This window comes from Mya arenaria, chromosome 1 (genome assembly GCF_026914265.1).
Source record: "Mya arenaria isolate MELC-2E11 chromosome 1, ASM2691426v1".
Classification (NCBI taxonomy): domain Eukaryota; kingdom Metazoa; phylum Mollusca; class Bivalvia; order Myida; family Myidae; genus Mya; species Mya arenaria.
This window is the reverse complement of record NC_069122.1, coordinates 57,058,129-57,071,804: the sequence shown is the minus strand read 5'-3', so window position 1 is coordinate 57,071,804 and position 13,676 is coordinate 57,058,129.

Below are 13,676 nucleotides of genomic sequence, written 5' to 3'. Positions count from 1 at the left end.
TGGATATTTTTTCTGAATTTGACTCTGGGGAGCATTGAACACACTGCTTCACGATCACTATTTGAAGAGAAAACACAAGGTACCGTGATATTCGTAGTTGTTAATTAGTGTAATAATGATTTAGAATTTAAATCGTTATAGAATACTGAAAATGATGTAATAATAACATAGTGTGTGTTTCCGATAAAACAGAAAAAATCTGAACATAAGATATCTGGCAGTCAGTGCATGAAGTCAAACTTATCCGTTGCTTATTGCCAACTGACATAGCTGGAATTAGAAGGATATTTTTCAGGACTGATTCTAAAATCAGTTCTTAGACCTGTTTTTTTAAACATATAACATTTGTAAAATTTATCTTAATGCTCCCGAATTTTCTTTGGTGAAGTATATGAATGTAGATTTTGACTGTCTGTGTATCCGTAAGCCCTGTCAGACTTTGAAGAGAAGAGGAATTTCCATCAGGGCTTCTTTTTTTGGGGTTATATTTTTTATATAAAGACCACATCACGGTAAATTGTCAGGGTGCTATTTCGTTAAAGACAGAAAAACACATTTGACCTCCTTATTATACCGTATCTGAAACTGTGTTCAATGTTTGATTACTTCACAATGGAAAGGATATGCTTATATTGTGGACAAAAGGTTAGAACTGGCCATTTAAACTTCGTTATTACACTGACATGTTTCATAGAATCCATGGGTTGATAATATATGCACCTCATATGCATAGATGCATTCGAACAAATATATACAATTAATTTCAATGAGCGCTTGATCTCACAGTGTTGAGGTCAATATTTTCAGTCATTAAAAGGATCATTTAATTATGCTTTTGAAACTTTATGGTGATCTATCACCCTTTTTTCAGCCTATGAAATAGCTGACACAAGTAAGGTGTGTTTTGTCTTCATGATATAAGAAGATTTAAAAAATCAAAAAAAATCGGAGAAAAATCCGTTTTATTTTTATTTATTTCTCCTTTGGGACATTTTATGCATTTTATTTTTATTTTTATTTCCTCCTCCTTACCCAACTTTTTGAAAAATCTCCCGTAAATCTAAAGATAAAAAACTCTGGCCCTACATGATACACTGCGTGACCTTCCAAAATTTAAGCTTTACGACGAATACTCTACCCGCCCTCTCCAAATTCACTGATATCTAGATTAGGTCAGTTTGGTTTAACACTGTCATCAGTTTTATTCGTGTGCTTAAAGCGTCAACTCATTCTTTTTTCATGTTTAACATGAAGCTAATTAATTTATACACAGAACTTGGTTTATTATATAGTCTGTTACGAAGGTCATCATAATTTCTAGCTCAATTTTATGTACATATAAATCATCAATAATTCGATATTTTGTCTTTTGTCCATCTTAAGGCAATGATAAGCATTCACCTTTTTTATTATACATATAAGATTTCTGGAAAAGCGACGTCCTAATTACATATCAAAATTACACTAAAATTGCCACTACTTAATGATAACAATCGCGAATATTTTAAATGGCTTTAATTATGCTGGTGTTTACTTTACAAATAGATTGACCGTAAGATGTATTAGGCTGAGGCTATGATCCTCAAGGCAAATCGTTTACAAAATTATTATTATATGTAATATAAAAGAATGGAATAAATAGTTATTTTTTGTCTGTGAAACAGCGTCATGGGGACATAAGGTTATATTCAATGTATTCAAACATCACATGTTATTGCTCGAAACAGATATCTGAAGGTTACTCCGAGTGCTTATTATGACGCAATGTTAGCTTATTTAGGGAGATACCCTTTGTATTTTAAGTCTGCTAGGTGTTGTATGAAACGTTGGATCAGAATATTAAGTATGCAGAACGAAGGATGGGTTAAACTTTTATGATATGCAAATGGACTATAACAATATCGGTTTCGAATCTTGGGGATCAAACATAAAACATTTGCAAACAAAAGGGTTAGGATATATTTGGGAATGACTCATTGGTGGTGATCAACAGCTTCCTTTGTATCAATATGTTCAACAGCTAAAATATAAGAATAGACAAAACAAGAAGAAAAATGTTACTTAAAAAGGAAATTGTTTGATAATGTCAACTTTAAAAATAAGGATGAAGATGAAACAATACCATATGGTGTTGATAAGCACCCCTAGTTTCATATGTAACATATATATTGTGAGTTGTTTGTATAATTTTGTGTTGTTGTCCGTGTTTCAGGTTTGTGAATGTTTGGTTTCTGTTCTTTGTCATTTTCGTTGACTCTGTGCCTTTGAACGGGGTTTTTGTTTAAACTTTCGACTTTTGAACTTTTTTCTTTATTTTTTCGTAGAAATAATGATATAGATTTAACAGAAACAAGAACCTGTTTTCCTGAATTTAGAAGTTCATGTATGCGGATTAACTAAATCAAGTTTGTATTAAGAAAATCAAACTTTTCAAACATTTTAAAATATATTGTTATGTCAAAATGAATAAATTGAAACAAACAGAACTTAACGAGAATATTTGAAAATATTATATATCTGTATTATATTCTACAGACTATAATCTACATTAGATATGTACTAGAAAATATAAATAACAAAGCTACAATAGTGTACAATTGCATATGCCTATGCATGGTATGTTGGCGTATACACTTTTGAAAAGTCGGACCTGTAAACCCAGTTATGATGATGTATGCTTTATATAAATTATTGAACTGGGAGCAATATATCGTAAAGTTACATGTTCTTCAGTCAAGTGGTATTGTGTTGATAATGATATAAGGCATTGTTTATGATAATGAGAAATAGGCAACATACAGCTAAATTAAAAAAACTGTGTTTACTGATACAGTGTCCTTCTTGATATAACTTTGTGGTATCATAGTCTAAAGGATGTTTGTATGTTGTTTGATATGGTCCGTTGGTTGACAACAACTGTGTAAATGTTAAATGTTTATTTGATTCATTAACACGGAACTGATATTTTTTCGGTATGTTTTGTCCGTCGTATTTCTAATAGATAAGTATATACACCTCATACTTGTTATGCTTATTCGTAATTAAATAATAAAAAACAATATTCAGAATGTTATATTTTTAACGCTAGTTAATTGCTCTCATATTGCACCTCCCTTGAATACCAGGTAATCCATTATCATGAGATAGTTTTAAAGAATATGATGATTATACCATAATTGTAATAATTGTAATAATAGTATGTGTGTAATATGACTTATAAGCTGTGGAATATTCTGTCATATGATAAACAAACTTCATTTTCGACCGAGGCGTACCGTACGAACACAACTTACAAAACAATTTCTACTTGGTGTTAACACTTTTGATATAATCTAATACATGTGTGTATACCATGCGATAAATTACGTCATAAATGCTACGTCGGAAGGCAATAATTTGCTTAAAATGAAGACTTAAATCAATGATAACTTTTCTTTTACTGCACCATTTTAAATGAAACAAAGGGCAGTGTATGCCGCTTAAAGAGCTTTGACTTCGTTGTATTACCGGAGTTTGATAAGGTAATTAGTTTCATCAAACACTTTGACAAACCTGTTTCCAAATTAATGTTTTATAATGTCCATCAGACGGCCGTATTGTAAAATGGTTTGTCGAAGTGTTTTAAGAAACTAAACTCTCATACAAAGTCTGGTAAAGCCCAAAGGTGGCGCTCATTAAGCGGCGTAGACTGCGCTATGTTTAATCTTAAATGGTGAAGAAACAGGTAAGTTATCTTTGTTATAAGCCTTCATTCGAAGCAAAATGTTGCCTTCCGACGTAGCCTTTATGACGTACTTTATCACGTGGTATACACACACTGTTATAGTGGGTTGTAAATTTTTGTTTTTCTCAATGAGTGCTTTTTTAGCTAAACTACCAGTTTCAGCACGAATTTCAATCATTCTTTCTGGTGTAAGGCCTGGGGCCATTGTTAAATGTACTTCTTATGACTACTGCGTACTTTGCTAAAACATTTAAATATCATTTGTATTATGTATGGCGTTCAATGGGAAATTTCATGTTTAGAATGATTTTAGAGAAAATTAAAGCATCTTTGTTTATCACTTTCGGACCATGGGTATTCTTGGGCATTTCCGAAGCTTTTATAATAGATAAATAACTATAAATCAACTTCCGGAATGACTACTTAAAAAGTTTTACAAGTTAGGTATTGGCTATGCCATATAAATATAATAGTAATTGAGCTAAACTAAAAAATATACACAATTTGTTAACGGGTAATCTTTGTTAGATTTCTGATTTATTGCCACAATTGCCAAATTATAATGTCATGGACACAAATTATTCATTTTACGTTTTGCTTTATTTCACATAAAATGAATCATATACCGTTCTATATTTCAGGCTGGGTGGACTTTAGATATTTGAAAATATTAATATTACAGGGACTGGTGTGACGCAAACAAAAAGTTAAGGTGATGACGTCGAACACAAGCATTTATGACATCCTGTGGGATGAAAGTATTTGGTTTCCGGTTCGAGTTTACAGAGAGAATGGATCTGTTGAAACCGGATTTGGCTGGTCGCATTTGGTGAACAAACCTGGAACCAATACATATTATCCAAATGTCCACGACTTTTACTTTGGAATTCTGGTCGCCGTTGTCTTCTTAGTAACAATAAGATACATCCTAGAAACGTAAGTATAGGCAGACTAACCGTTTGATACATAGTCACACAGACGGATACACGGAGGGGCAGACTGACCGGCAGAGGGGCAGAACAACCGCGAACTAAATAATGAGACAGACTTACGGTTATAAGGACAGGTGAACTAACCGATAGAGGAACTGACTGACGGATTTATGAATTGGCAGACTAAACGGTAAAGAGAAACACTGATGGTTATACAAAAGGGCAAACTAATCAACAGAGAGAAAGACACACGGATATGCAAAAAGGGACACTTGTCGGCAGAAATACATACAGACAAATATACAAATAGGCATTCTAACCGACACAAAGACAGACTGGAATATATTCTAGAAGGCAAACAAACTGACAGAGAGACAGACTGGCGGATAAAAGAACAGGCATAGTTACCGATAGAGAAACATAACAAAACATATACGAGCTGGCAGACTTACCGACAGATAGGCAGGCCGACGGATATACGGATAGGTAGACTAGCAGACAGAGAGACTGACAGACGGATATACAAGCTCGCAGACTTACAGACAAAGAGACAGAGTATGGGATATACGAACAGACGAAGATACATACCAAGATGTATACCAAACGTGTGGCAGACAAGCTGGCTATGCGGCATGCAGGCATTAATATACATTATATATAATTTATATATATATATATGCAGACATTAACTTTTTATTAACTTTCTATCAATTAGACAGGTGTCTAGCTGTCCTTGATCTTTTATGCTGGATACGTACGTTCACATACATTGTGTGTTATTATTTTTCAGGCTGCTGATAAAACCCCTGGGGTATAAGTTAGGGATAAAGAAAAAGAAATTAGTATTTGTTGATCCTAAAGCGTCCCTTGAAACGATTTACAAGACGAATAAGAAGCCAGATGACAAACGGTGTATGGTAAGCCTTTTTTAATTATTTCATAACGGCTTACTCGTTTACACTATTGAAAGGAGACACACTCGTTCCAATAAGGGGCAACCTCGCTTATAAGCAACAAGCGAATAAGTCGTGTAATACCATTTAGTGTTGTTAGTTCTTGGTTAAACCAACCAGTTGTTCGGAAAGTAGTTTTCTGTGTGTTCAGGTGCTTTTTCGTCGGGCAAGAGGTATATTCGTAAAGTGCTGAAGTATTGCATCCGGACAGTGTTCTTAATGTAAGTCAAATAGACTTACCTAAAAGGAAATTTTATAATGAATATTAGTATTTATATGAAAAGTATAAATTTACGCATGTTATTTTGAAAGTGATTTAATTTATACTCAGTCGATTATTTTGAGAGCTTGTTGACATATCTAAGAGAATAAATTTATCATAAACTAACCCTAGAATTGGATTTGTCCACTGTGCAATTAAGAATTCAACGTAAACATCTTTAAAACCTGTTTTGGTATGTGACGTCATTTACATTTTACTGACCGTTCTAAGGCGGTACCTAACAATCCTTGATAAACATACCTAGTGTTTTTTTTATAAATTATAAGTATATATGCACTGTGCTGTTCGTGGAGTTTTGTGCTGTTCTTACATGTTTCTTGGTTGTGATTTTTGTTTTATTTTTATGTCTTTGGCGTTAACCCAGTGCCGTTAAACCTGGTTTATGTTTAAATTCTTTGCTAATGAGATTGTTTCTGTACTTTTTCGCATAAATAATGCTTTAAAATCTATAAATAATAGCTTCCTTTGATATTTTTATGTTAAAATGTGCTGCTTTAAGGTTAAGATCAGTCAAGTAAAAGTGGACATAGCCTTTTGATCATTCAGTTTGAATATTATTCAAGTGAACTTATAACATCTATACACTTATTCGTGTTTTTACAAACAATCAATTTCGAAAACAATAACATAAAGTATTTACAGGACAAACATGTGTCGATGAGAACCAAGGGCATAATAATGAGCAAGTAGGCTGACGAGTGAGTGTGTTTTATTGCTTTTTCTCGCTTTGGTTGCCCAAAGTAAGGACAAATACTAGAGGTATATATAAATCATATTTACCTGACGTTTCAAAACACTAGGCGCGTTACACCATTAACATGCTTGTTATGACAATATTAATGACGACTAAGGTTGATGGTAAGGAGAATATTTGGTCGTTTCAATGTAAGATAACAATATATTTCTCGGGAAAACATCAAGAGCTGCTTCTCAAATTATTACTTCGGTGTTCACAAGGTGAAACATATTGTGACCTTATACAAAAGCATTTTTTTCTTGTAATATTATGCCAACGATGATATAAATGATATAAATGACAGAAAATGATAATGGTCCGGACAGTCTTGTCAAATTATATAAATATAAGAAACTCCAACTTCAAAATGACGAGGTTGTAAGTTGGTCCAATATTTATATGAAAAACTACAGAAACAAGCTCAGTGGCCGAAAGTTTAAACATAAACCCCATTTAATGGCACCGGGTAAACCGAACACAAAAACAAACTTCTCCCCAAACAACACAGTACCTATATACTATATAAATAACTAGGTGAGTTTATCAAGGATTGTTAGGTACCGGCTTGGAAAGTTCATTAAATGTACATTTACTGGGGTTTTATATCAGTTTGTGTGCACAACCTCTCTCTAATTCCAACAATCCCGAAAACCCTTTGCGTGCTAATGTTAAGTAAGGAAGTGAACGCAAGCTTAAACAATGAAACATATACAATTGATAATATACAATTACCAAACTAAAATCCTTTACAGAGTCTCACTGATGAGAATCAAGTAAACACTTAGCAAGAGGCATATATTCATCGTCACAAGATGGTAAATAGTTTTAAGATGGGACTAAGATAAGTTCAAATTAACCATATGCTTCCCAGTTATTAATAGAGTTTCATCAGTGAAATGATATTTCACTGTGTAATTTTAGGCTGCCGGGCTTGTCCCTAGTTTTTATTGTTGTACTATATTTGTGCATTTCAGGGCTTGCCCCTGTAGTTTTTATTGTTGTACTATAATTGTGCATTTCAGGGCTTGCCCCTGTAGTTTTTATTGTTGTACTATAATTGTGCATTTCAGGGCTTGTCCCTGTAGTTTTTATTGTTGTACTATAATTGTGCATTTCAGGGCTTGTCCCTGTAGTTTTTATTGTTGTACTATAATTGTGCATTTCAGGGCTTGCCCCTGTAGTTTTTATTGTTGTACTATAATTGTGCATTTCAGGGCTTGTCCCTGTAGTTTTTATTGTTGTACTATAATTGTGCATTTCAGGGCTTGCCCCTGTAGTTTTTATTGTTGTACTATAATTGTGTATTTCAGGGCTTGCCCCTGTAGTTTTTATTGTTGTACTATTATTGTGTATTTCAGGGCTTGCCCCTGTAGTTTTTATTGTTGTACTGTAATTGTGTATTTCAGGTCTTGTCCCTGTAGTTTTTATTGTTGTACTATAATTGTGTATTTCAGGGTTGCCCTTGTAGTTTTTATTGTTGTACTATTATTGTGTTTTTCATGTCTTGCCCATGTAGTATTAATTGCTGTACTATTATTGTGTATTTCAGGGCTTGCCCCTTTAGTTTTATTGTTTACTATTTTTGCGTATTTCAGGGGCTTGCGCCCTATAGTTTTATTGTTGTACTATTATTGCGTATTTCAGGGCTTGTCTCTGTATTTTTTTATTGCTGTTTTGTGGTTGTGCATTTCAGAGCTTGCCCCTATATTTCTTATTGTTGTACTATTATTGTGTATTTCAGGGCTTACCCCTGTTCTTTTTATTGCTTTACTGTTATTGTGTATTACAGGGCTTGTCAAAACAGCTGGACATGCCCCTTAGACAAGTGCGAGTTTGGTTTAGAAACAAAAGGAACAATGACCTGTAACCACCAATCGAGATGTTTTGTGATAGTGCGTAAGTTGTTTTTGTCATTCGGCTAATGAAGAATATTTGACCTGGTCATTTGCTTTGTTAAAGATATGTTTATTACTTTGCAACATGAATTCGTGATAAGTGGAGCCGATAGTGTCATTTCTATAAAGCTATGTGGTGATATCAGAGGTAAATTTCATATTCGCTAACTTTTTGGAATTCATAACTCTTCCTTTTTTATTATTTACGGTCCTAGGACAAAGTAGCAGTTTGACGGAGTTTCCAACATCCACGCGCAAGCACGTTAAACTGAAGGTAAAAAACAGCTATAACGCAGACACTCTCGAGTGGCACTTTGTCGTGTTTTTAGTGTGACTGATTTTTGAAGTTAGCCTCGAAAAAAAAACAAAGTTAGGTGTCAAGTGATTTTGAGATCATTTTTATCAGTTGAAAAATAGAGCTGACATAATTGCATGGGCATACATAATATGCCTTGGACAAGAGAGAAGTATAAAAATAAATAAAGGGCAACTTTTTATAAAATATGTTTTTTTAGATGGATAATGCTGTTTTACACGTTGTTTGTGATGTATGGAGCGATAATGCTTTGGGATGTACGTATATATTGTTTTTATTAATTTACCTTTATAAGTGTATTTTCATTAAGATCCAAGGTCTAAAGGCGCTTTCGACATATATCTTAGCATGATCTTTGAAGAGATCAATTGTCTGAGAGTGATTATTTTTTGAACTGGTTAGGATAAAAAGTCTTTATTTTTATTGATTGGTAAATTGTTCAAAAAAATAACTTTTAACCAACCAAAATGTTTTCATATACAAACTAGCTATAGTTATGACAGTTTTAGCCAAACAGTTGCAGCTCTCCAAGATTAATGACTTTATTAAGAAGGCCAGATTGCTGCATAAACGGCCTAGTATGCTAAAGGAGAATGGAGCGTTGAATAATTTAAATATATTTATGAAATCAAAACAAGTGTTAGAAAATATGTTTTATTCGAGTAGGAGTTTTTGATAATTTAAATTCATGTTATCAATGTTTAATATATAAAAAACCGACCACAAGGTTTAAAGATATGTCTATTTGAGGTAGTTTTGGGTTTTAACTTCCAGATATATTAAGTTTGTAGTCATAATTATGTACTAAACTTTTAAAAAATACAAAAGATAATTTTGATAATCTAATCCATTGCATTTAAGAAAGCAGAAGGGTGCAAATGTTGGTCTCTATGCGGACAGTACGGTGCTACTAAAATGGCAGTGTGCAGCACCTACTATAAATAACCTGATTTAAAACTCAACATAAATAGTATCTCCTATCGTGCAGTTCCTTTTTTCCGGCTGGAGAAAAATCGTAAGAATAGAAAGTCACATAGATGCAGCGAGCGATATAACACCAATATTTTGTATGTAACTTCAAATTACAGTCATGCATGCATTATTTTACAGAAACCATGGTTGTGGAGTACAAAGGAATGCTGGATCGGCTGGCCAGAACATGTATGTGTGTAGCAAGGACGGGGCTTTAGTACCATTCCTGACAATGAACACATTGACAGGGTTGTCATACCATTTCTGTCATTGAACACGTTGCAAATGTAATCGATTTTCTGTCAATGAATATTGACAGTGTTGCCATACATTTACAGACTACTCATAACATTTCTGTCAATGAACACATTGTTATACTGTTTCTGTCAATAATAAAATTGACATCGTTGTCATACCGTTTCTGACTATGGAAACATTGACAGTGTTGTCATACCGTTTCTGACTGTCGAAACATTAAAAGTTTTGTCATACTGTTTCTGACAGTGGAAACATTGACAGTGTTGTCATACCGTTTCTAACAGTGGAAACATTGACAGTGTTGTCATACCGTTTCTAACAGTGGAAACATTGACAGTGTTGTCATACCGTTTCTGACAGTGGAAACATTGACAGTGTTGTCATACCGTTTCTGACAGTGGAAACATTGACAGTGTTGTCATACCGTTTCTGACAGTGCGGACATTGACAGTGTTGTCATACCGTTTCTGACTGTGGAAACATTGACAATGTTGCCATACCGTTTCTGACAGTGGAAACATTGACAGTTCTGTCATACCGTTTCTGACAGTGCGGACATTGACAGTGTTGTCATACCGTTTCTGACTGTGGAAACATTGACAGTGTTGTCATGACGTTTCTGACTGTGGAAACATTGACAGTGTTGTCATACCGTTTCTTACTGTGGAAACATTGACAGTGTTGTCATACCGTTTCTGACCGTGGAAACATTGACAGTGTTGTCATGACGTTTCTGACTGTGGAAACATTGACAGTGTTGTCATACCGGTTCTCTCAATGAACAAATGGTAAGTGTTGTCATTCCATTTTGACATTGAACACATTTACAGTATCGCACTATAAACAGCCTGCTATTATTTATAATCCTTTAACTTACGATATTTTGTCTCACGTTCGTTTTGTCATGGCCTCCATGGTGTAGGCATATTTATTATAAGGGACTGCTGGTATCTCATCCCAAGCATCAAGTTGAAGGGGTGTTGTTATATCAACAGTGCAATACAATAGGGAATATTATTTAAACAAGTTCGGATTTCGGACTCAGGAGAGAATGCAGTAGAAATGAAATTGTTCGAAAATAAAACGTCTGCTCGTCAACGTTGAAGTTTCATCGCATGCATGTGTGAAACAATACTGGATAAACTGAGTTCTTCAAAATACCTTTCTAAGTATCTACATTATTTTTTATTCGAGAATGTATCTAACCTTGAAAGTTTATTTATGTGCAGTGTTTTTATAAGTATCATGAATTCACTGACAATTCTTCCTTTCCAGCATGTGACGAGTGACCTATACTGGTACCTAACCGTGAAGTTTGGATACTATTGCATCGGGCTATTTACTATATTTACTGGTCGTAAACGAAAGGTAAATCAAAACTTAGTGTATTTTTGTTAAATTGATGATCACTAGTCAGTAAACGCTCTTTGATCAGGGAAACATTTCATCAAATACCATAGGAACGGGTTCGTACCTGATATTCTTTAGGCCCATTAATCCTCTTAATAGTATTACATCAATCCTTTATTGCAATCTATCGAACGTTGGCTGAAAGTTATCAAATAAACCGAGCATCGAAATTGAACACAATCTTTAACCCAATTCACCACCAAACCATTGCGAAACTTTTTTTAATTATGTGCAGTTTTAAATCAACCAATTCATATGTCGTGTAGTCATGGGGTGAATTTAGAACCTGTTTGCTCTGAATAATCCTTGATATTTTATGCAAAATGTATGAGAACAAAGCAAAAACAAAGCCTCTGTATAACAGGACTTTACGGAAAAGACAATGCACCATCTTGCCGCCCTAGCCCTGCTCTACTTTTCCTGGTTGGTCAATTTCGTCCGTATCGGAAGCTTAGCACTCATAATCCACGACATTGCAATCCCGTGGTTATTAGTAAGTACGTTTATTTTTTTGTTTTAATTATTTGTCTGTTAAAATGATATTGGTACTTTCTAAATTGCCGAGATAACGTTGTTTTTTTCCATTTCTTTCACAAACGATTTACTTATTATTATAGTGAATATTATCTCAATCACTTTGTCCATAATTTTGTCTTATCAGTGAAAATATCAATACACAGGTGTTTAATGATTTTACATAAGAAACATTGAATTTCAATGTTAATATGCTTTTAAGTTCATGAGTTCATGTCCATGATTTGGAATCATTAAAAAACCGTCAACTCACAAAATATATTTTTTTCATTACAGCTTGGTAAAATTGGTCTTTATCTGAAATGCGACTGGTTAAAGAACGGTGCATTTGGAATGTTTGCAATACTGTGGTTTATTACAAGGATTTACATATTTCCAGTCTGGTAAGAGTCACACTTTTGTTAAAGAATACATATGTATAATCGATATAGTATTATTTATAGCTCTCTCTACCTCGGCAGGGTTTATTTTGCCTGTTTGTCTGTCAGTCTGTCTGTTAAAAGACGCCAAATCGAGTAAAGCTGTTTAAGTTTTACACAGATTTTGAATTTTGAGTGTATGCCTTAATCTACTTTTTACTACCCAATAAGGCAAAAGCATAAACGTGTTACATTTTTACTCTCTCGACTTTCACCCCAAAACCCGGCACCAGGAAACGGGAGGAATCAGTCATCGTAAATTTCCATAATCTCCTTATGTCATAGCGTATTTTCATTTCTTTTGCTATGTTGCCATATATAATTGCTTAGCATTTTACGTTAACCATGATTGAAAATGATGAAACAATGATAGATTAAGATTTAACCAAGATTCTGTTTAAAACCACAGATATCACGTCCAAACACACCATTCTATGGACACACAAGGTCACACGATCACAAACATAAAACATGTAACAGTTTGTCGTTACTAGTAAATGTTGTGAGGATCAGTGAAAGCAAATAAGACCTCTATGTGGTTTTAAACATATTAAGGACCGCTCAACTTAACACTCGCAGCAACATATATTAACACGTTGAAAATAAAATAGTTACTGTATTTCTTCTTCATTACTTCAAATTGTAATTTCGGTTCATTTCAGGATCATTCACTCCTCTGCTATAGAAATATTCCGCTACATCGACGAGCCGTTTTTCGTGTACTACTTCTTTAACGCACTCCTTCTCAGTATTCAAGTGTTGAATATTATGTGGTTCGTGTTAATAGCAAGAGCCATCTACAGAATTCTGTTCGCAGTAGGGGTAACAATTCAACTTAATGTTTAAATAATCTTGTTTAGTTTCCAAGAAGAAAATCAATGTTTAATTGTATTGTTAAATTGAAAGTGTACGCAACTGTTCTTTCATAGTTTATTGTTATTAACCAGTATATAGAGTGGTAAAACATTAAACGTAATTTCAATTCATAATATGTATGCATGTACATGGTTGTCACTGTTTTGTACAATATGTTTCCATATGGTCTAGGATCTTCTAGTTAATGATAGTTCTGTTTGGTATGTGAAAAGTTTGGCATTGTCGCCATTTCCGTAACCGTTTGTTAAGGCGAAAGAATTGAAGTTAAATAAACTTTTAGAACTCGTTTGAAAGTTTGAAACCGTTAGGAAATTCACACTAAAGTAACACCTAACGCTGATTTTCACTAGCTTTTGGCAAGCTGAAAA